Source organism: Leptodactylus fuscus, chromosome 2 (genome assembly GCF_031893055.1).
Source record: "Leptodactylus fuscus isolate aLepFus1 chromosome 2, aLepFus1.hap2, whole genome shotgun sequence".
NCBI classification, from domain to species: Eukaryota; Metazoa; Chordata; class Amphibia; order Anura; family Leptodactylidae; genus Leptodactylus; species Leptodactylus fuscus.
Window position 1 is genome coordinate 241,617,224 of NC_134266.1, and position 23,381 is coordinate 241,640,604.

The window sequence follows — 23,381 nt, forward strand, 5'->3', positions numbered from 1 at the left end:
ACTCTTTGGAGCTTTTGGTGCGGGAGAGGGTGGCTAGCCAGGGCCCTGGCTGGTTGCTCAGCCTCCTTCAGCAGACGTGCGATTCGGGGGTCGGCGGGTCGGTGTCCAGGGCTGATGGCCGGCCACAGCGGGTGTCTCGCCCGCCATCACGGCTGAGTCCCAGCCCGCCTGCGCGTGGAGGCTCGGGGACATCCAGGCAGCGGCGGGAGAACAGACCTCGCGGCGGGCAGTTGGCGTCCAACAGCGGCGGAACAGGTGAGCGCTCCGGCCGGGTTGCGCAGCGTGCCCGGGGGGGTGGGGCGGGCGGGAGGGGGGGTCCCCAGCGCCGGCTCAGCTTACCTCTGCTGTCCCCAAAATGGCCGCCGCCACGCGGCCTGCATCTTCGGCGGTTGCGGCTGCTCCCGTGGGCGGGGCTTCCCCTCTGCTGTTCGATGACGCGCCGCCGGGCGGAGCTTCCCTGGCGGGCGTCATCGCGGCGGCCGGATGTGACGAGCCGGAAGGGGCGGGGCTTCACGACGTGCCCGCCGGAGCTGCCGAGGACGCGGCTCCGGCTATTTTTCCTCCTCCCCTTGCGGCTGCTGGCTCCCTGAGCTATGGAGCGGTGGATATTTCAGCTGAATCCCTTTCAGCCGCGCGGGTCCACGTAAGTGATGTGGGCAGAGCGGGGCAAAGGGGCGTGGCTTCCGGGTCTGGTGGGGGGGCGTGCCCCAGTGCGGTTGCGGCGGTTACTGTGGAGGGGGTAGGATGTCAGGTGGCGTCCGGGGGTCCCACAGGTCACAGGGGTCGGAAGGTCACCCGAGGGTTGCGTTCCGCCCCTCACCTTTCTTCGGAGCATTTGCGGGGGGGGGGACTGGGGGCAGGGTTTTCGGGGCTCGTGGCATCCCTCTTACGTTTCCTCTTTTTCTGAGTCTTCTTCATCAGAAGACGACAGGTACCGCCGCGGAAGTGGGCGGCACTTGGATTCTTCAAGGAGACACGGCAGCCGGAGAAGTTCTCGCAGTCGCAGGAGTCGGACAAGGCATCGCACCCTGCGCAGTCGTTCGTCCTCCAGGTCCAGGCGGAGCTACAGTCGTTCAGACCGAAGGCTGCGGGTCGGGTCGCATCGGACCTCTTCGCATCGGGAGAGTCGTCGTCGATCTCCAGTGGAAGGCCGTCCGGAGAGGGCTACATCATCTTCGGCTGGACTGCAACATCAGGACGCACAGCCTCTACCGACCGCTCCCATCCCGGCTGCTCCTTTTCCGGCCCATCCGGGGCCGCAACCCGGTGAGTACGCCTGCCGTTCGGCTTGGGCACCTCACGCCGCACCTACACAGACACTTACACCTGGACAGGATCTTTCTTCTTTTCTTAGACAGTTGTTAGAGGTTTCGGGTAGTTCTCAGGGTAGGGCGGACGCGGTGTCCGCTGCCGCACCCGGAGGGGGTTCCCCCGCTCCGGCCGTGGATTTGGTTTCGAGTTGTATGCTCCGGGACACTATGTTCTGCGGAGTTGCTCCGCTAGGGACGCACGTCCCGGCGGACGTTAGGGACAAGATAGTCAAGGGTGAGTTCGTAGATATCTGGTCCTTATTGTCGGCAGACCACATTGCCGTCGATAAGGAGCGGACGTTTGAGAAAGGGTCAGAGCGTAAGCAGAGAGTGGCGAAGACATTTGGGAATTGGTTGCAGGCCTTCGCCACTCTTGCTTATATCACATGCCAGGCTTCCCCGATGAAAGGCCCCGAGCTTTTTGTTTATATGGACACGGTTTACAGTGCGTATAAGTTGCACGGGGGTTCAGCCTGGTGGCGGTACGACGAGGAGTATCGTCGCCGCCTGGCTTTGACCCCTGCCGTCGGTTGGGCCTCTAAGGCTACCGACGTTTGGATCCAACTGATCCTTTCCCAACGCCCTCAGCGGCCCTTTCAGGCCAGTGCCGCCAGTGCGGGGCAGCAGCCCGCAGCGACGGCACATCGCCAGAGTGGAACCTGCTGGCTCTATAATGAGGGCCATTGCCGATTCCACTCTTCCCGCCGCTTCAAACACGAGTGCTCGATCTGTGGGGGGTCGCACTCAGCTTTGCGCTGCTTCCGCCGTAACCGGCAGGGCGGGAAGCTGGGTGCTGCCGGCACCGCAGAGAACGCCGGTGAACGTACGGCTGTTGGAGCAGTGGCTCGCCCTCTACCCCAGGAGGCGGGAGGCAAGCCTGCTTCTTGAGGGTTTCTCCTGCGGTTTTTACATTCCCCACGCCCCTTCTTCCGTTATATTTCTTTCCCCTAATTTAAAATCTGTTAGAGAAAATGAGGAGATGGCGTGGGAAAAGGTTATGAAGGAGGTGATGTTGGGCCGGATGGCCGGCCCCTTTTCCGATCCCCCGCTGTCAAATTTGAGGGTCTCCCCTCTGGGTTTGGTACCTAAAAAGGAGGCGGGCAAATTTCGGCTCATACATCATCTCTCATACCCTCCCGGGTCATCGGTTAATGACGGCATCTCAAAGGAGGATGCGGCTGTGTCGTACACCTCTTTTGACAGGGCTGTTTTTCTGGTTGGCAGGGCTGGTCCGTGTGCGTTGTTGGCTAAGTCCGATATTGAGTCGGCTTTCCGGCTGCTTCCGGTACACCCAGACTGTTTCCACTTGTTAGGTTGTAGGGTTAGGGATAGTTTTTTCGTCGACATGTGCCTGCCCATGGGATGCTCTATTTCCTGTTATTATTTTGAGCTGTTTAGCTCCTTTTTGGAGTGGTCTTTGAGGTATGAATCGGGCATCCCATCGGTGTTGCACTATCTCGACGATTTCTTGTTTGTTGGTCCGGGAGGGTCGCCAGTTTGCGCGTACTTGTTAGCTACATTTCGGTCCTTGATGGCCCGGCTGGGCGTTCCCCTTTCAGCCGAGAAAACAGAGGGGCCGTCTACGCGGCTGTCCTTTCTCGGCATTGAGATAGACTCGGTTGAGATGGTTTTCAGGCTTCCGCCTGACAAGCTTGACCGTCTTCGGGGTTCGGTTGAGGACTTCCTTCTCGCCAAAAAGGTCACGTTGCATCAGATGCAGTGTCTCCTCGGCCTGCTGACATTCGCGTGTCGGGTGCTGCCCATGGGGCGCGCCTTTTGTCGCCGGTTGTCGCTGGCTACAAAGGGCGTGCTCCACCCCGACCATTTTATCCGCATGACGCGTGCGCTGAAGGAAGATCTGCGTGTTTGGAGCGTTTTTCTTTCTCAGTTTAATGGTCGTGCGATCTGTCAGCAGGGGGAGGTTACCAACGCTGAGCTTTCCTTATTTACGGATGCTGCAGGTGGTGATGGCTTTGCGGCTGTTTTCGGGGATGATTGGTGCAAGGGGTCTTGGCCACTACTGTGGTTCGAGACGGGCCTGGTTAGGAACATGGCCTTGTTGGAATTTTTCCCGATTGTAGCCGCCATAGAGCTTTGGGGTGATAGGATGTCCAACCGTAGGATAGTGTTCTGGTGTGATAACCTTTCTGTGGTGCAGGTCATAAACAGCCAATCTTCTTCCTCGCCTCCGGTACTGGCTCTGCTTCGGCATTTAGTCTTGGTTTGCTTGCAGCGTAACATTTGGTTCAAAGCTCGCCATGTGCCTGGTGTGCGGAATAAGATTGCTGACGCTCTGTCTCGCTCACGTTTTCAGGTCTTCCGTGCCCTGCATCTGTCGGCGAGACTGGAGGGATGGAGTTGCCCAGATTCCTTGTGGAGCCTGGTAGGGAACAGCTGCTAGAGCTTATTCGGGGGTCTGTTTCTGCTACTACTTGGAAGAGTCATTACAGTGCTTGGGTCCTTTGGTTGTCCGTGTCTGGCGGTTCAGTACCCGCGGACGCTTCGAAGCTTCTAGATGTCTCTTTGGAGTTTCTAGCCAGATTGAGGAGTCAGGGGTCGTCTTATTGCGCGGTTGTTAAGAAGTTAGCTGGGGTTGCTTTTATGCTTAAGCTTTTTGGTCGTTTTGACATTACCAAACATTTTGCTATTAAACAAGTTTTGAAGGGGTGGAAGAAGGAGAAGCGGGGAGGGGATCGGCGTCGACCGGTATCCTTTAGTTTGTTGACGCGTTTGTTTGGGGTTTTGGAGGTAGTATGTCAGGATAGCTTTGAATTGGTTTTGCTGAGGGCCGATTTCGCCTTAGCCTTTTTTGCGGCCCTCCGTATTGGGAAGTTAGTCAGTCCAAGTAAATTTAAGCCCGGGGGTTTGGGTGTGGGCGATGTGGTGGCGTCTGATAACGAGATTAAAATCTGTCTTCGTCGCTCGAAAACAGATGTTTTCGGGCGGGGAACATGGATTACTATTGGCCGCACGGGGTCTGAGTTTTGCCCCGTGTTTTTGATACGGGAGTATATTGCTAGGCGTCCCGCAGGGGACGTCTTTTTGTTGCATGAGGCTGGTGCGCCCCTCACTCGCTTTCAATTCTTATCTGTTTTTCGTGCTTGTTTAGTTGCAGTGGGACTGGAGCCTCGGGACTTTGGCACCCATTCTTTTCGCATTGGAGCCGCTACAACGGCTGACGCTTGCGGCTTGGGAGATGAGGCGGTGAAACGCTTGGGGCGCTGGAGTTCCGACTGCTTTCGGTCTTACATTCGGCCCGACCTGATGACTCCCTGAGCCTTGGCGTCCGCTGAGTGCGATGGGGTGCTGATTTGGGCCTTTACATTGTTGTCTGGTGCATGCTATGTTTTTTCTGTTTTCTCTTTGTGTTTTGTTTTTTCTATAGTTAACGTTCCAGTGGTGGTGTGGCTCATTGGCCACTCTTTCCTTTATTGGGCGGAGAGGAGAGCGGCGGTTCGGCCTGGGGGTCTGCACTTCGGCCTGGACGGAGTGGAGGTTCGTTGGAGAGGTTGCCGAGGGTTACAATGGAGGCAGGTCCTGCCGGATATAGTGGCCGCGAGCCGTTTGACAGCGGGTCCTGCAGTCGTTATCGTCCACACTGGAGGTAATGATTTGGGCCATGTGAAGCTAGCGGAACTTATAACGATGATAAAACAGGACCTCCGCCGAGTTTATGATTTCTTCGGGAAGGTTGTGCTGGTATGGTCAGAGATCGTGCCTCGCCTTTGTTGGAGGGGCGCGCGAGACGTTGCCGCGATTGATAGGGCTCGGCGTGTCTTGAACATCCGGGTTTCTAAATTCGTTAGATCTTTGGGGGGGATTGCGGTGCGGCATGTGGACTTGGAGGGTAATAATGAAAGGTTGTTGATGAGAGACGGGGTGCACCTCAATCCCATAGGTTCTGACATATTTCTTTCTGGGTTGCAAGATGGCCTGGAGAGGGCCTTGATTCTTTTGGGTGGGGGGGCCAACAGGCAGGTGTAGGGAGGTAGCAGTACACTGCCTGTTGTGTGGCGGGGGTGTCCATGCCCATTTGTTGAAGTTACGTTAACCTACATGCTCGCTGGGTCGCAGCGGAGCATTCAGGGCAAGATAAGAAGAAAGGAAAGGAAGAGCCGGAAGCGGGGCATGGACGGTTCACAAGTTTGTTTACTTAACCTTTGCTATCATTTTTGTAAATAAAGCTGTGGCCTACCCCACTAATACCACACGTAAGGTTTCTACTGGTCTTTATTGATAGCACACACATCTGAATATAGTCACCAAGGGGTTTTATAGCATTTAGATGGGTCCAATGAGTCTCAGGACCCAGATACAGTTAAAACATATGTTAGTGCAGGGGACCATAGGGAGCAAAAAGGGGGAACCAAAACCTACTATGGGACATACATCTTCTGAGGAGGTGCAAGAAGAGTTGTCATTAAGTGGATATTATTATTTTCTAGGTGATACAAAGAGGTCATTATTACTTTCTGGGGGGAACAGGGTGCACAAAGATGGGTGCTAGTACTGTGTGGGAGGCACACAAGGGATTTGTATGACTGTTCTGAAAAAGAAAGGTGTAATTTTTACCGCCAAGGCTGTATTATTATTGTCTAGTAGAAAGAAAGGGAACAAATGTGACACTATGATTTTGTTAGACACTGTTGGGTCACCACTACTAGGACTCTATTAATTGGCCACTACTAGTATGGGGGGTATTGGATATGCAGTACTATTGTATTGTCTGCTTGACAATAGAATTAGCTATAGTTATGGCACTATTATTTCTTAAAGGGGTTACTTAGGGAGTGTTTTCTGTTGGGTTCTATTTCGATCGGATATTGGGTTACCGTACCGGTCAGAAGCCTGGGTCATGTGAGCAAAACCAGTACCCGGCCCCTTCTCTCCCTTGTTTACCACTAGGTACCTATGAGAGGTATACTATTAGGCTGGGTCCAGATTTTGATACGGAATCCACCTCCAAAAACGCCTCCCAATTGAAAAGCTAGCGGATCCTATAGAAGTCAATTTGGAGGCGTTTTTTGGAGGCGGATTCCATGTCAAAATCCAGACCAAAAAACTCCATGTGAACCCCGCCTTCCACTGATTTATTCTGCCAGCCCCCATAGTACAGCAGTTTCTTGCACCTTTTTATTATTATTTGGTTTCTTTTTTTTCCTTCAATAGTGAAACTTACAAGAAGAAAAGTATAAGGGAAAGTTTTACAAAATCTATCTCCTCCTTAGATCCAGCTGGGGTTCTTTGAGTCATCTGCAGAATTTCAGGCAGGACTGGAGCCCGGGCGACTCATTCATGTGTTTTTCTGGGTGATGACTCAACAGACATGAGTGGCTGATAATGATACCATGAATGGTCAATGGACAAGATATGGACGGCGCTCTGTTCACTTGCTCTTACATTCATGTATGTGAAGAGTCCTGGTGACAGCTGGAGGTGCTGGAGATGACCGCTGCCACGCTTAATGATGCTGATTCCTTTTGTCAACACAAGACTCCAGGAGCTTTTTGTTTCCCTTTACCGGCCCAGGATCTTTGCCAATTGTGTGGTTGTCTTCTTGGAGTAATCTTTATTAACCAGAGATCAATAATAGCCGTGTATTCAGGTCAGGGAGGGAATCATTTTCTTACTGGAATCATTCTAAGACATTACAGAACCTTACATGCTGAAAATGTATATGGTATAAAAAAGTAAGTGTACGGCCAAAGCAAATGTGCAGGCTCACTGGATTTTTATAATGTTATTACATGTGTTTTAGGCCGGGGCCCCACGTTGCAAAAACACTGGGTTTTATAGTACTAGCAAAGTGGATGGGATTAGCTAGGAAAAAAAAATTGCAGCAGAAAAGTTTTTCAAAAACTAAGTTTTCAAAAACTCTTGCGTTTTTATAAATTGCAGTTTGTCAATGATACTTACGGAGGAGTCCAGTACCTCTGTATGTAATGCAAGCTGACTCAAATCCAGCTCTGCTACATCAGCTTCTACAGCAGCTTCATACTGTGGTAATGCATTTACAACCAATCCCTCATTACTGACTGCAAACATAGCAGATAGCAGAGCAAGTGAAACCCCGCCCACCAATGTGCAGAGAAAACCAGGAAGTGAAGAGAGTGCAGAGCTTGAAGGTTGGTGAACAAGGGTTATGGGAATACCCCTTTAAGCCCGTGCCCAACGTTGCGGAAAAGCAGCTTTTTTTTTGGTGCAAATTTTGCTGCATTTTTTTTAGCTACAGCCATAAGTAGATTGAGTAGAAGGGAGAAGAGTACGAACTTCCTCTATATTTCACATTCCTTTTGTAGCTACTTGTGGCTTTGGCTTTAAAAAACAAAAACACAGCAAAATCTAGGTTTTCCTTTTATTCCGGAGAACTTCTTTAATTTTTTTCTGCTGAAAGACAACAGTGAGTTAGCCTCAGATACTCTTGGTCGGCATCGATTATTTAAGGCCTTGTTCACATCTGCACATGGGTTTCCAATTGGGGAGTCCATGAAAACCTAATCTGCATAAAAAAGTGGTTACCTAGACTATAATCGGGTCCGTGTGGTTTCCGCACGAAAGATGCGGAGAGAAAAGTGTTGCTTGCTGGACTTTTCTCTCCGCATTTTTCATACGGAGAGGGGAATGGAATGGCCCAAATGCAGATGTGAACCGAGGCTTAAAGCTTGCAAAATTGTTAAAGGGATCAGGATTTATAGGATATGACATCAATATCACCGTGGTGGGGTTAAGTCACTCAGGACCCCCACCAATCATCTGTTCCTACAAATGCTACAAGTACCAACAGAGCAGACTACTGCAGCTTCATCCCATTCAACTGAACTGGATATAGTTGCTATACCCTGCATCACCGCTACTATGTAGGCATACAGGTACTGTAGATGGACCAAGGTAAAGATTGAGAGCCACAGCACCAATGCCCATGTAAGCAGTTGATACAAGTGCCAAGAGTCCGACTCTCACCAATCTGATAGTGGTGGTCCATTAAGGATAAGCCATCCTTATCCTAGTAACAGACGTGGATCCACCAGTGTGCACTGTCAAAGACATATACAATAAGAAGAGACACTAGTGAGCACCCTTTACTCCCAGGTCCATATATAGCACTCATTGGTAATACCGCTCTGCCCATGGTGAAAGTCCAGTTATTTCATTCAATTGCTTTTATCCCAGCACAAGTCAAGTTTCTGCAGCTTCCTAAGAACATCACCGGTCCGCAGCTCCAAGTAGAGGTGCGGAGGAGTCGGAGATGTGACATTCACTTGGGAATACAGTGCCGCTCATCAAACTGAAGTGTGATTAGACGTCTACACTGTGTGCTATTTGTGTGCATTATGTTATGCAGGAGGCTGATTGCATCCATATGTAATACAATCTTCTCTATGGATGTTCTCCACATCTGCTGGCTGTCTACAGGTACATTACTATTAAAATAGCTGCAGCAGTAAGAAAGCTATTCATTATGTCTGTCTATGCATCTATCTATATGTAACTCATCTGTTGTAACTATTTGTCTAATCTATAGATCTATCTAGATACAAACCATCTAATCTATCTATCTATCTATCTATCTATCTATCTATCTATCTATAAATTATCTATCTACATTTGTATTACAAAGTTAAAGTAACTGTAAAGTTAAGGAAGCTATTCACTCTTTCTTTTTATCTTGCAATTATCTTTTCCATCATATCTATCTATCTATCTATCTATCTATCTATCTATCTCCTATTTATCTATCTATCTATTGATCTATCTATCAAGAAAAACTCCTTGTTTATTGGGGCCCAGACCATACACCATATACGATCCCACACAGGGGCTTTTTTTAAGTAGTCCAATATGTGATATATGGTCTGAGCTCCATCATCTGAAGATGATGGTGGAGAACTTTTTTTTTTTTTTTTTTTACCAAATATATACCCAGATTGAGAGACTGGGTTCCTGCATTCCAAGTTTGGGAAGGTCTCCCTAGACTGCTGTCTTGTTTTCTTGTCTATCTATCTATCTATCTATCTATCTATCTATCTATCTATCTCCTATCTATCTATCTATCTATCTATCTATCTCCTATCTATCTATCTATCTATCTATCTATCTATCTAGTATCTTATATTTATCTATCATGCAGCTATCTTTTTATCATCAATCATTATACAAATTAACTCTAGAGCCAAAAAGCTACAGTATCTAATATCTATCTATCTATCTATCTATCTACCTATCTATCTATCTATCTATCTATCTATCTATCTATCTATCTCCTATCTCTCTCTCTCTCTCTCTCTCTATCTATCTAATATCTCTCTCTCTCTCTCTCTCTCTCTATCTATCTATCTCCTATCTATCTATCTATCTATCTATCTATCTATCTCCTATCTATCTATCTGTCTTCTATCTATCTATCTATCTATCTATCTATCTATCTATCATCTATCTATCTATCTATCTATCTATCTCCTATCTATCTATCTATCTATCTATCTATCTATCTATCTATCTATCTATCATCTATCTATCTATCTATCTATCTATCTCCTATCTATCTCATATCTATCTATCTATCTATCTATCTATCTATCTATCTATCATCTATCTATCTATCTATCTCATATCTATCTATCTATCTATCTATCTATCTATCTATCTATCTATCTCTACCTGTATATTGCATGTAATGTGTGACTTTGCTGTAGTAAGGTGTCCCAGTGGCATGTTGTAGAGGTGCTGCCCATGGCTGTAGAGGGCAGTATGTTCCCTGGGGGCACACAGGGGGGCACATATGTGCTGGGCAGGGCTGGCAGGATGCTGCTGCTGGTGTGAGGAGGAGAGCAGCATCTCAATGAGGGCCGGGCTAATGCAAATCACTGCAATAGCAGCAGAAGGAAAGCAGCTGCAGCCCAGACTCAGCACATCAGCAGTCAGGGAGTCAGTCAGGGGGCCAGCAGATCCATAACAAAGACAGCCTGCCTGCCTGCCTGTGCCGGCACAATACCCTGCTCCTCACTACCCAGGAGACCTCCACTGCCTGTGCCCGACCACCTACCCCGCAGAAAGGTAAGTGCCCAGCACTGTCATGGCCAGGCTGCTCCATTCATTGTACTGTGCGAATCCCAGGCTGCTGGCATCTATAGGGCAGTGCTAGGAGAGGTATCAATGCCCTGTGCCCTCCAGCAAGATGGGGAGAGCTGGGCACAGAGCTGGTCTGATCTATCTCATTACATTCCTAGTCACTGAGCTGGACTGCAATTGTGTCAGAGCCACAGGGTATTGCTGCATAGACCTGGGCAAGCCCTGGCACCAGCTGAGCAATAGGATCTGTCTGTCTGTGTATCTATTCATCTGTCTATTCATTTATATAACTATGTATATTCATATCTACCTATCTATCTATCTATCTATCTATCTATCTATCTATCTATCTGTCTGTCTATTATCATCTATTAATCTATGCAGCTGTCTATATACAGATAGGAAAGGGATGGATTCCATAGATTTGCTGTATATATCTTCCATGATAGAAGATGCCGGTTCATCATCCTAGTCATCCTACACAGAGCTGCACAAGCCGCATGCTATATATGTCTGCCTCCCTATATATATATCTATATATTTATATGTTATATTTATCTATCCATTTATATATTATAAATATATTATATATATATTATATAATATTTATCTATCTATCTATCTATCTATCTGCCTATGTACTGTCTGTACCTTCTAAAAGAGTGACATTGCCTAGCAGGTTCCTCCTACACATCTTACTAGCATTACATCACAGATATGTTACTATATCAGTATGTGTATCTTTAAGTGCCATAGGGTTGGCCTGGATATTGTGCCTTAATTGATGCTGACAGCTGCACTGTATATATCCCCCAGCACAGTGACAATGCATACAAGATGCAGGTTCATCCTATACATCCCCCCCCCCATGAGGTAATTGGTCCTGATGCTTTAGTAATTGTGTATGGATAGACAGGCCAGACAATAGTTCTACAGACTGCCAGCTTCATATATAAGGGAGAGGAAGGGGGGCAGGTCCTCATACTGCAAAACTTATGTACCGGTTCCATCAATAGTCCGCATTGCCAATATGGGCATAGAAATTTGCATTTTGGAAATAGAAGCGCTCGAATTCCAGAAGGGACCGAGAATGGATGAAGAGGACTTGAGAACCATAAGGGTTAATTATTCTTCCTTGCTGCATTAAAGCTTCTGAATAGCAGAATACTGATTAGACAAAGAAATACAGTTCTGCCTGGCATCCTAAAAATGCTTCAAGTGGCATTCAATCATCATGAGCCTTGGCCAGGGCTGAGCTCACCCTCTCTGCGGCTGACATATAAATGTGAGACCGGTGCAGGAGCCGGATTGATTAATAAAACATCACCGCATCTAAATGCCATATCCATGCCCTGGATTGCAGTAGATCAAGTGGCGGCGGAAATGCACGGTACTTGGAGTGAGGTGGGCAGAAGGGAGTTGTCCGTCTCATTCATTTTACTGCACTTTGCAAGGTGGAGGGGTAGACGGGAATAATTCATGTGTCTTAGGGGCCCTGCATTGTGGGATTAAAGAGAATATCATAGTCACTAAGATTCTGGAGCATCCCCTGTCTGGCTGACATACTGCACAGTCAGCACATTGTATGGTGGAAGAATAGGCAGGCATAGGGCAGGTGCTGCAGCCTGGTATATTATAATATATTCCCACACATGTCTTATATTGCCTATAGCCATGTATTGCTCTTAGTGCAGGCAATGGCATAGAACATTAGCATACATTATATATGCGGGGTATAGAATTTTTGGATTTCTTTTATTTTCTATAGACTCTTTCGGGTTTATATTAGACTTGTTCACAAGTTGAAAGTTAATTAGAAGGTAGAATCTATCGATATCTGTGTGTCCTCTATGGGAAATCAATCGGACGGGTGAGATATATGTCACTATTATTGTTCTAAATGGAAAATCCACTCTGCACCTCTTGCCCTGTAGAACGGGGAGAGTTTGAGGAATGTGATTTTTTTTTATTCAGATGACGGAGGGATGTTTTCTGGAATTTTCTCCATGTCTGCAGTGCTCATGTGTCTACAGATTTGTATTGGTCTAGTCTGACTAAATGAACTAGAAAAATGATCTGGCATCTGGTCCTTGGAGTCAGTGAGCAGACACTATGTGGCTCCCAGGCCTGTGTGTATAGAAGGCCGCGGATTGTCTTATCATTCTATATCGGATTTTATTGCTAGATTTAGCCGTCATATAATATTCTTTTACAGTCTAGGCCACATCATATTGATCCGTTTGTGTAGTATATAGAAGATATGATGTACGTATCATATGCACATATAGGGCTTTCTCAGAGGAGCTTGTATATGGATAGCTATAATCAAAACATACCCCCTTACTGATATATGTACTTATCCGTTAAGGAGTATTGGGGTAGTATAATCATTGGACTTGTCCCCGCTCCCTTTTTGCTTTGGGGCCTACAAAAACATGGAAGACCTTTGCCCATGGGTTAGGAGTCACAGAGTGACCTGAATTGGTGCTCCCATTGTCACTGGGCTCTTTACAGGGGCCTATATGGTACATTATATACCAATGCTCAGTGCATAAATGGTGGCGGTTATATTATCAAAACGTAAAGAATCTATAGGTTGTTAGGATGACTTCTTCATATCTACACTTCCGTATAGTAAATTAATATCTAAGACCTAAACTATAATGCCTCATAATACATATCCATGAGACGTGGCCATGTGTAGTCCTTTCAGTGCTCTGATCTACCAAGTACCTCATTGATGGCGGCCATTACAGCACCCATATGACCCATACTCTGCTTACCGCAGGCTCTGAATGGCGTCTCAGTATATTTTCCATCTCTAATAATAATAATAAAAAATGTTATTTATATAGCGCCAACATATTCTGCAGCGCTGTACAATTTGTAGGGTTCAAATACAGACAGAAAGATACATTACAAAGAAGTCATTTCACACAATGGAACTGAGAGCCCTGCTCGCAAGAGCTTACAATCTATGAGGTAGAGGGGGTGACACAAGAGGTAGCAGGGGCGGTATTGCTTATACAGAGGTCAGAGACTTTTGTAATAGAGGTGACTGTCATTACACAAACATAAGACTTTATGAGCCGTCAACAGTCGTGTCCTTTAACATGTGGATGGAGCTTGGACCTATAAAGTTAGCATGAGATGACATCATATCATGTGGGGAAATGTGGGAGCGGGGACAGAGGAGGGTTAAGGGTTTACGTTAGAAATTGTGATAGGCTTGTCTGAAAAGATGTGTCTTTAGTTTGAAACTGTAGAAATTAGGAGTTAATCTGATTGTCCGGGGTAGAGCATTCCAGAGAAGTGGTGCAGCTCGGGAGAAGTCTTGTATATGAGCGTGGGAGGTTCTGATAATAGAGGATGTAAGTGTTAGGTCATTGAGTGAGCGGAGAGCACGGGTTGGGCGGTAGACAGAGATGAGGGAGGAAATGTAGGGAGGTGCGGCATTATGGAGAGCCTTGTGGATGAGAGTGATAACTTTATATTTTATTCTATAATGAATAGGCAGCCAATGTAGTGACTGGCACAGACCAGAGGCATCGCTGTAGCGTCTAGCCTGATAGATGAGCCTGGCCGCTGCATTCAGAATAGATTGTAGAGGGGAGAGTTTAGTGAGGGGAAGACCGATTAGTAAGGAGTTACAGTAGTCAAGGCGAGAATGAATCGGAGAGACAGTAAGTGTCTTTAGTGTATCTCTGGTAAGGAAAGGGCGTATTCTGGAGATGTTTTTGAGGTGGAGGTGACATGAACGTGCGAGTGATTCAATATGAGGGGTGAAGGACAGCCATAGTGTTTCTTGGGTTTCTATAGTTTTAACATATAGTTTTAGCCATGAATCAGAAAGCTCAGGATGAACAGCTCATGGACATTTAGGAACATTACAAAGGTAAATTGAATTGATATTAAATAGATACAATGGATTTAACAAACTTTGCATGAATGGCTAGTACAGACGACTATAGGATCATTATAATATATCTTATTAGGGAACATGCTCTTTACTGCTCTTATCAACCTGTTTTCTGCTTTTCCTCACTACTATGACTCTGTTATATCAATCTGGAGACAAACAACAGGTCACATGACTCAGATTATACATGTCTCTAGAAGTCTATAGAGAGGGAAGGGGGAGTAGCGAGCAGATAGTGCAGGTGATAAGAGAAGAAAGACAGGCTTATGGTATGTTCACATTTACATGGAGGCTCCATTGCTGTCTAAAGTATCAGACAAAATGTCCGGTGAAGTCACAGAGAGAACAACGGATACCTGAAAATCTCCATTACAGTCATTAGATGGGTCCATCTTTATTATTTAAACCATTGTTCTTTTCCTACAACAGAACAGAAGAAAGGACTAAACAACGCAGATGTGAATCCATCATTACCATGATGCTGGAGCTAGAAAGGAGCTTTATATTAGTGGGTCCAACCTATTAAAGTGAATTACCCCCTAGTGAGAAAATGTCCCTACTGAGTACCCCCCAAATAACAATCACTTATAAATGGTAATAATACAAAGCTTCATTTGAAGCCTTAGTTAACATCTGTGTAATGACCCCCTTATTGCCCCCACATAATGTATAATTGCCCCACAGTTCCCCCACACTTAGTAAAATGTCCCCATCAGTGCCCCTACACTAAGTAGACTGTCCCCATCAGTGTCCCCACATTCAGTAGAATGTCCTTATCAATCCCCCCACACTCAGTAGACTGTCCCCATCAGTGCACCCTCACTCACTATTATGTCCCCACATGTTATATAATGGTCCTTTCAGTGCCCCAAATGTAATAAAATGGCCACCACAGTTCCCCAACATATAACATATTGGCCCCAATGCTTAGTAATGTTTAGGAGTGAGTGGTAAGCTGCATTCATGACTTACCATCAGGGCAGATAAAGCATATCATGGGCCTCAGGCTGTTCAGAGAGCATGCCCACTCCATTCATGCCAAAGATCCCTGTCACAGAATAATGTTTCATAGTGGCCCACACACAGTATAATATCCCATGTGACTGAGTCCCGAGCGGTCAAGTAGTGTAATGACACATAGCTTGACAGAGGCCTGCACCGGAGTCTAGGGGAGTAGGGGAAGTGAGTAACACTGTTTGTTATGTGTACTCACCTGCCCTTGGCCTCCGCTCATTATACTATGAGGGTTTGAAGACACCCCTGTGTATAATAGTAGCTTGTGGGTGGGAAACTCAATGAGATTATGGTTTATTGATAAGAAATGTTTTACCTTTTGCTAAAATCTAGAAGGACATTCTTGAACTGTCAAGTAAAGATATATATATATATATATATATATATATATATATATATATATATATATACACACCGCATATATAATCTATGATAATTCTGTTTGTATTGATTCAAAGAAAGGTTAAGTAGAACCCTGCAAGGTTATTGGAAACAGTTATAAATTGGTCCCTTAGAATTTGACTTTCTGACTAATTATCAATGAGACTAAATTCCCAAATTAATCACTCATATAATGATCATCATCTGTATAACTAGAGATTGCATTTCCTGTAGGAATCACAGGAAAACAACTTTAGAATCTAAAATATCACAGTGATAGCATTTCCATTGGCAGAGACTCCCAAAGACCAGTAGCCCTTTAATAACCTTCTTCTTGGAAATATCTTTGGGCCTACTTTCATAGAACATATTAGGAGTAGTAAGGAATTGGCTCAGAAAGACCCCTGTCCATATATCTATAAATTCATCATACAAGGAGGAGGTCTCTTTCCCGGGTCCTTCTCTATGGTACGTAAGGGGTAGTATACTATGTATGGTGACAATAAAGGAGTAGTAGACTATGTGTGGGGGCACTAAAGGGGGCAGTACTGGGGGTCACCAAACATGATCAAATTCACAGCTGTGCACACAAAGCGAAACACTGTATCTTATCCATATGGGAAGAAACCCACGTATACACAAAAATAACATCGAAACATCATGCCAAGTAAAGTCATTGTGCAATATCAGTAACAGTATGTACTTTCTCAACCTATAGATGTATAGGGAATGTTGTTCATTTATGGCACCTTGTTCTTAGAGTTACCCTGGCGCTGCACTGTGCCTTATGTCCTTGTATTCTCACCTCAGTAACATTCCCTCATTGTGAAGAGTCACACAATGCCTTTACAGTACAATACGTCTGATTATTTTAGGAGCTTCTGCTTTTCAGATCTGACATTTGTATAACTTTGAATACGATTTTCCTGCAGGCAGAATAAAATGATTACATTGTCCGATCTAGCAGGGAAATATCGCCACATCTCATGTAAAAAACAGTCATTAAAGGGGACCTGTCACATTGTAAATGCAACCAAATCTGCAGGCAGCATGTTATAGAGCAGGAGGAGCGGAGCAGAGTCATATAGAGGTTCGCTTGAAAAGATGCTGCAAAGTTTGTCATTGATTCATTTCCTCTCTCCCTTCTAGGCTTAGGAGTCCAGGGGGCGGTCCTCATCAATGATTGGCAGCCTTCATTATATGTGTGTGCCTAGAGAGATTACTGCCTTTCATTGAGTTGGACTCTCCACTGGAGAAGTGGAGTTCTATGATATACAGGTTTGGCTCTATTCAGATCATGTCTGTTACATTTGTTTAACGGATGCAAAAAACAGATGCAAACCGGTGGCCGGCCGTCTACATAGACATCAATGGAAAAAGAAAAAGTAACAGATCTGTTCCTATATCACAGAGCTCTGCTTCTCTCCTCTATCATATAACCCTATATATCACAGAGCTTCTCTCCTCTATCATATAACCCTATATATCACAGAGCTTCTCTCCTCTATCATATAACACTATATATCACAGAGCTCTGCTTCTCTCCTCTATCATATAGCCCTATATATCACAGAGTTCAGCTTCTCTCCTCTGTCATATAACCCTATATATCACAGAGCTCAGCTTCTCTCCTCTATCATATAACCCTATATATCACAGAGCTCAGCTTCTCTCCTCTCTCATATAACCCTATATATCACAGAGCTCTGCTTCTCTCCTCTATCATATAACCCTATATATCACAGAGCTCAGCTTCTCTCCTCTATCATATAACCCTATATATCACAGAGCTCAGCTTCTCTCCTCTATCATATAACCTATATATCACAGAGCTCAGCTTCTCTCCTCTATCATATAACCCTATATATCACAGAGCTCAGCTTCTCTCCTCTATCATATAACCTATATATCACAGAACTCAGCTTCTCTCCTCTATCATATAACCCTATATATCACAGAGCTCATCTTCTCTCCTCTATCATATAACCCTATATATCACAGAGCTCAGCTTCTCTCCTCTATCATATAACCTATATATCACAGAGCTCAGCTTCTCTCCCTCTATCATATAACCCTATATATCACAGAGCTCAGCTTCTCTCCTCTATCATATAACCCTATATATCACAGAGCTCAGCTTCTCTCCTCTACCATATAATCCTATACTGTATATCACAGAGCTTAGCTTCTCTCCTCTATCATATAACCCTATATATCACAGAGCTATCATATAGTCCTATATATCACAGAACTCAGCTTCTCTCCTCTATCATACCGTATAACCCCATATATCACAGAGCTCAGCTTCTCTCCTCTATCCTATAACCCTATATATCACAGAGCTCAGCTTCTCTCCTCTATCATATAATCCTATATATCACATAGCTCAGCTTCTCTCCTCTATCATATAACCCTATATATCACAGAGCTCAGCTTCTCTCCTCTGTCATATAATCCTATATATCACAGAGCTCAGCTTCTCTCCTCTATCATATAGTCCTATATATCACATAGCTCAGCTTCTCTCCTCTATCATATAACCCTATATATCACAGAGCTCAGCTTCTCTCCTCTATCATATAACCCCATATATCACAGAGCTCAGCTTCTCTCCTCTATCCTATAACCCTACATATCACAGAGCTCAGCTTCTCTCCTCTATCATATAACCCTATATATCACAGAGCTCAGCTTCTCTCCTCTATCATATAACCCTATATATCACAGAGCTCAGCTTCTCTCCTCTATCATATAACCCTATATATCACTGAGCTCAGCTTCTCTCCTCCTATTATATCCTGCTTTCACACATTGCAGTAGAAATGTCCTTACAGATTCACTTTAAGTAGTTTATTAGAGATGAGCGAACAGTGTTCTATCGAACTCATGTTCGATCGGATATTAGGCTGTTCGGCATGTTCGAATCGAATCGAACACCGCGTGGTAAAGTGCGCCATTACTCGATTCCCCTCCCACCTTCCCTGGCGCCTTTTTTGCTCCAATAACAGCGCAGGGTAGGTGGGACAGGAACTACGACACCGGTGACGTTGAAAAAAGTAGGCAAAACCCATTGGCTGCCGAAAACATGTGACCTCTAATTTAAAAGAACAGCGCCGCCCAGCTTCGCGTCATTCTGAGCTTGCAATTCACCGAGGACGGAGGTTTCCGTCCAGCTAGCTAGGGCTTAGATTCTGGGTAGGCAGGGACAGGCTAGGATAGGAAGGAGAAGACAACCAACAGCTCTTATAAGAGCTAAATTCCAGGGAGAAGCTTGTCAGTGTAACGTGGCACTGACGGGCTCAATCGCCGCAACCCAGCTTTCCCAGGATCCTGAATGGAATACACTGTCAGTGTATTCCCGTATACCCGATATATACCCCCGATACCCGTTCCAACGGTGTGCCCCCCCACCTTCACCCCAGAAATACCCTGCAAGTCCCCTAGCAATAGAATTGGGGCTATATACACCCACTATTTTTGCTACTGCCATATAGTGCCATTGTCTCACTGGGAATTCAAAGAATATATTGGGCTTACATATAACTTCAATTCCAGGGAGAAGCTTGTCAGTGTAACGTGGCACTGACGGGCTCAATCGCCGCAACCCAGCTTTCCCAGGATCCTGAATGGAACACACTGACAGTGTATTCCCGTATACCCCATATATACACCCCAAATCCCCGTTCCAACGGTGTGCCCCCCCACCTTCACCTCAGAAATACCCTGCAAGTCCCCTAGCAATAGAATTGGGGCTATATACACCCACAATTTTTGCTACTGGTATACAGTGCCATTGTCTCACTGGGAATTCAAAGAATATATGGGGGTTATGTGCACCCACAATTTTTAATACTGCTATACAGTGCCATTGTCTGACTGGGAATTCAAAGAATATATGGGGGTTATGTGCACCCACAATTTTTAATACTGGTATATAGTGCCATTGTCTGACTGGGAATTCAAAGAATATATGGGGGTTACGTGCACCCACAATTTTTAATACTGGTATACAGTGCCATTGTCTGACTGGGAATTCAAAGAATATATGGGGGTTACGTGCACCCACAATTTTTAATACTGCTATACAGTTCCTTTGTCTCACTGGGAATTCAAAGAATATATGGGGGTTATGTGCACCCACAATTTTTAATACTGGTATACAGTGCCATTGTCTGACTGGGAATTCAAAGAATATATGGGGGTTACGTGCACCCACAATTTTTAATACTGCTATACAGTTCCTTTGTCTCACTGGGAATTCAAAGAATATATGGGGGTTATGTGCACCCACAATTTTTAATACTGGTATATAGTGCCATTGTCTGACTGGGAATTCAAAGAATATATGGGGGTTACGTGCACCCACAATTTTTAATACTGCTATACAGTGCCATTGTCTGACTGGGAATTCAAAGAATATATGGGGGTTATGTGCACCCACAATTTTTAATACTGGTATACAGTGCCATTGTCTGACTGGGAATTCAAAGAATATATGGGGGTTACGTGCACCCACAATTTTTAATACTGCTATACAGTTCCTTTGTCTCACTGGGAATTCAAAGAATATATGGGGGTTATGTGCACCCACAATTTTTAATACTGGTATACAGTGCCATTGTCTGACTGGGAATTCAAAGAATATATGGGGGTTACGTGCACCCACAATTTTTAATACTGCTATACAGTTCCTTTGTCTCACTGGGAATTCAAAGAATATATGGGGGTTATGTGCACCCACAATTTTTAATACTGGTATACAGTTCCTTTGTCTCACTGGGAATTCAAAGAATATATGGGGGTTATGTGCACCCACAATTTTTAATACTGGTATACAGTGCCATTGTCTGACTGGGAATTCAAAGAATATATGGGGGTTATGTGCACCCACAATTTTTAATACTGGTATACAGTGCCATTGTCTGACTGGGAATTCAAAGAATATATGGGGGTTACGTGCACCCACAATTTTTAATACTGCTATACAGTTCCTTTGTCTCACTGGGAATTCAAAGAATATATGGGGGTTATGTGCACCCACAATTTTTAATACTGGTATACAGTGCCATTGTCTGACTGGGAATTCAAAGAATATATGGGGGTTACGTGCACCCACAATTTTTAATACTGGTATACAGTGCCATTGTCTGACTGGGAATTCAAAGAATATATGGGGGTTATGTGCACCCACAATTTTTAATACTGGTATATAGTGCCATTGTCTGACTGGGAATTCAAAGAATATATGGGGGTTACGTGCACCCACAATTTTTAATACTGCTATACAGTGCCATTGTCTGACTGGGAATTCAAAGAATATATGGGGGTTATGTGCACCCACAATTTTTAATACTGGTATATAGTGCCATTGTCTGACTGGGAATTCAAAGAATATATGGGGGTTACGTGCACCCACAATTTTTAATACTGGTATACAGTGCCATTGTCTGACTGGGAATTCAAAGAATATATGGGGGTTATGTGCACCCACAATTTTTAATACTGGTATACAGTGCCATTGTCTGACTGGGAATTCAAAGAATATATGGGGGTTATGTGCACCCACAATTTTTACTACTGGTATACAGTGCCATTGTCTGACTGGGAATTCAAAGAATATATGGGGGTTACGTGCACCCACAATTTTTAATACTGGTATACAGTGCCATTGTCTGACTGGGAATTCAAAGAATATATGGGGGTTATGTGCACCCACAATTTTTAATACTGGTATACAGTGCCATTGTCTGACTGGGAATTCAAAGAATATATGGGGGTTATGTGCACCCACAATTTTTACTACTGGTATACAGTGCCATTGTCTCACTGGGAATTCAAAGAATATATGGGGGTTACGTGCACCCACAATTTTTAATACTGGTATACAGTGCCATTGTCTGACTGGGAATTCAAAGAATATATGGGGGTTACGTGCACCCACAATTTTTAATACTGCTATACAGTGCCATTGTCTGACTGGGAATTCAAAGAATATATGGGGGTTATGTGCACCCACAATTTTTAATACTGGTATACAGTGCCATTGTCTCACTGGGAATTCCACAAATAATTTGGGGATTCATTCACCCTACATCTCAGGCTCTTGCCATATTCACCCAGGTTGTCAGTGCTGCACCAGCTCGTTCCCAGACAGCTCGGCCCGAAAAACGCGTTACCTATATAGAGGATTTGGACAATGAAGACAACATGTTCTAAATCTAATGTCTGCACCTTCTCCAGAATTAAAATAAAGGCAGCGTTTAACTTTCAAATAGCACTGCACAAAGGAAGAGCTTATCAGCTTGTCTCATGACATGCTACTGAAAAGTTTCATTTGTGTATCTTAATGTAAATATAGTTGTATAAGCTTTTTGGGTTTTAGGCACTGCCAAGTTATTTATTACCACCCACTCCCTTATAATGATGATGACGCCAAAGTCACTGTGGGTGTTCAGAGCTCACAGCTTTGGGTGACATTTGTCTTGCTCTCTGTCGGTACCAGCTGTCTTTTTGGATACCGTAAAGTTATGTTGACTTTATTAACAGCTATAGAAGCTTTAGCCAGGTTGTGACGGTGTGTAACCCTAACAACACTAAGTGGGATACACATTAATAGTCAGTCTATGTACGCTAAACGTATCACTGAAGTAATTTTTTTTCCCTCTCCCCTAATATAAGAAAGGAACAGACATTAGACCTAGACCGGGGTTCGAGGCTTGAAAAAATCCAGTATTATTTGTTCTTCATGATGTGAAATATGTGTTGAAAAGCAACCCAAGATGAAGTCAGCCATGTGTGCCAGTGTGTTACTTGGCATGCCTTTGCTGGCCCCAACTGTAAGGGTCACTCTCCATTTCCTCCATTTTCCACTCCCCTTCACACCATTTGTGGTGAAGCAATGGGATGCACTGAAGTGCACCCTCTAGCCTCGTGTGGGATAGGGACATCAGATGCCACTCCAACCCCCTCGTCTTCCTCCGCCAGCCAACGGTGCGAAGATGAGAGGAGTGTGCTCTGAATGTTTTCTGCCTAGCAGAGGCTAGTTCTCACTTACGAAAATGGCCCCACTTTGACCTGTATATCAGGCACAATGGTGTAGGTTTCAAAGAAACATGGCACCAACAAGTTGGAAAACGTGGGCCATGCGTGGACCGTGTTTGAGTCTGGCAAGCTCCAGATCTGCTACCAGGTTCCAGCCATTATCACAGGCGCAAAAATGCCAGGCCCCAGGTGTAGCAGGGAAAAAAAAATGCCATCTCAGCCAGGATGGCATCCCTGACCTCGGAGGCACTGTGCTGTCTGTCCCCCAAGCTGATCAGTTTCAGCACGGCCTACTGACATCTCCCCATGCCAGTGTTACAGTGTTTTCCGCTAGTAGCTGGGGTGGAGGTTGCAGCTTCGTAGGGTTTCAGTCTACTCCTGCCATGGCCTGGGAGAGGAGATAGGCCACCCCAGTTTGCACCCGGGGAACAGACTCCACCACATTCACCCTGCCTGTCATTAAAGATAAGCACTGCAGCATCCCTGACCACAGGCGCTTGTCCATGTGTCGGTGGTCAAGTGGACCTTGCAGCAAAGCGCAGAGCTCTGGGCCCGACTGATGTTATGGGACACATGCAGGCGCAAGGCAGAGACAGCACACCAAGAGAAGTAGTAACGGCTAGGCCCAGCATAGGGAGGTGCCCCAG

The 23,381-nt window shown here is 45.2% G+C and overlaps 1 protein-coding gene across 3 annotated transcripts in view; it reads left to right on the plus strand.

The window, feature by feature from the left end:
- Positions 1 to 10,113: 10,113 nt before the first annotated feature.
- The window catches only part of DCLK1 (doublecortin like kinase 1), a 289,553-nt gene continuing 276,285 nt past the window's right edge, over positions 10,114 to 23,381 (plus strand). For 2 of the 3 annotated variants that reach the window (XM_075265954.1, XM_075265952.1), the window contains exon 1: positions 10,114 to 10,368. The gene's annotated coding sequence lies outside the window, so the exon portion shown is untranslated. The remainder of the gene's footprint in view (positions 10,369 to 23,381) is intronic. The other variant, XM_075265953.1, reaches the window with a different exon arrangement.